The following is a 2,018-nucleotide window of genomic DNA, read 5'->3' as shown; positions in this document are numbered from 1 at the left end:
TCTGAACAATAGGAGAAGCAGTGGAGGCTACAGGAAGTGTGGCTCCTCTTGACCCATGAACCCTGAGGTGGTGTGAGCCCTGGAGCCTGGTCTCCAACCTGAGCTGCTCCATGTTAGTCAGAGGATCCATCCGTCCATCCATCCATCCGTCCATCCATCCATCCATCCATCCATCCAATGCTAATGATTATTGGAAATTGAATGAAACTCTCAGCCACAGTAAAGTGTCGCCCAGTGTTTCTGCTTCATGAATGTGTGAAATGCAAAGGGAGAAATTATAATTTATGACAAATAAAAATTGTAACAAAAATTGCTAAAAAAGAAGTAAAATCAGCTTTTCTTGCATTGTAATCCGAGCCTCAAGAAAAACCTGAAAAACAAATGTATCTTCATGTTGTTCCTTAAAGTGACCAACCTTAAAATGTTATTTAGAGATAATAATAATAATAATAATAAATGATTTTTGTTGAAGTGAAAAGGGAAATAAAAATTAAATTTAAGCCAAATCTGAAGCTAAGAACAGCTCAGAAATATCTGAACTGAAATATAAAAGTTTTCTTTTTAAATCGTTACGATCATTCTAGATGTCCACGGTGTCCAACAGAGACAAGATAAAAGCCTGAGCAGCGTCTGTGTCTAATCAGCAGCAGCCTGTTACCTCCATCAGGAGAGTTATTGGGAGCGTTACACCAGTCTGTCTTTGTACGACACGGGCTGAGTGTCGAACACATAAAAACCTGCATCGGTCAGGGCCGAGCAGATGTCACACTCGCTGGGCAGCGATCAATAGCTGCGGCGACAGACTGGTCCTCAGTGTGGCAGCCCATTTAACAAGGCAGGCTCCAGCGGCCTGGAGTAACGACACATGTGTAAAGGACGCTCGTAAAGACAAAAGACGGCCTTTAGAGCCCAGAGGAGCCTGCGGCCGCTGACCTCCCTCACCCCCCGGGGGCTGCCCTCTCTGTGGGGTGTGCTGTCCTCTGCTCTGGAGGAAGTGATTTGCTGCAGACAAATAAACTCTATATAAGGACAGAGCTGAGAAAAAAAAAAAAAGAAGAAAAAAAAGTTGAGCTCGGCGTGGAGTGTAAACAGTTTCTGCTGAGACGTTTACAGCAACTTGTCTAAACAAAAGCACGTGAGCCGGAGAGCGAGAGGAAGGCTTTTACTCTGCCCACGACCATATTTGGTGGAAAGTGACAGCTGTGGTTTGTCATGTTGTTTATGGGAGAGTGGAGCTGCTCCACCTACAGGCTGCAGAGGTTTTTGTTTTCTAATTCACTGCTCAGAGTGCGACTAGAGTTTCTCTGCTCTAAACAACTCAACGCTTAAAGTCTGGCTGCATCTGTGAATAAAAACATTCATTTAGATGAATTTTTTTTTTGGCCTAATCTTAATCTCTTTCATAATCTGAAGGTAATCCCAGTTGACACCAGGCGAGGGCAAAGTTCACCCTGGATTTCGTCCATCACTGGACCACCCGTAGAATGACAAAAATGATGGCTGTGATCCATGCTAGTTTGCAAGGAGATATAATGTTCCACAGTGTAGCGTATTGCTTCCCAAAGACTGGGTCACGACCCTCAGGTGGGTCACAAGAATTTTTTTGGGGGTCATCTCGCATCGTGTTTCCCAGGAGTTTACGAATCATGTCTGTTGACTTGGGTTACGAAAGTTTGTGACTTTTAAAATATGGGTCTCCAGAAAAAACAGTTTGGGAAACACTGGTGTAGCGGTTTTGCACGCCTGCCTCAGAAGTAGAGAGTCATGGGTTCGATGGCCGGGGTCACTTTGGATAAAAGCGGCTGCTAAATGCATAAAAACCTGAAGAACATCAGAGTTGTTGACACTCAAGATGACGATACATTTTTAAAAATATGTTCACGGTTTTTATCTTTCAGTTTTCTTCCACTTGTCTTCCTTATTTTGTTGCTCTGCGTTTTTTGTTTTTGCTCTGACAGTGAAGTCCGTTCTCTTCTTGAGAGAAAAATCTAGCAGTAAATTTCTTTTTTTTTTTTTTT

Source organism: Cynoglossus semilaevis, chromosome 11 (genome assembly GCF_000523025.1).
Source record: "Cynoglossus semilaevis isolate Cse_v1.0 chromosome 11, Cse_v1.0, whole genome shotgun sequence".
Lineage (NCBI taxonomy): Eukaryota > Metazoa > Chordata > Actinopteri > Pleuronectiformes > Cynoglossidae > Cynoglossus > Cynoglossus semilaevis.
The sequence above is the reverse complement of the archived record's forward strand: the minus strand, read 5'-3'. Positions refer to the sequence as shown.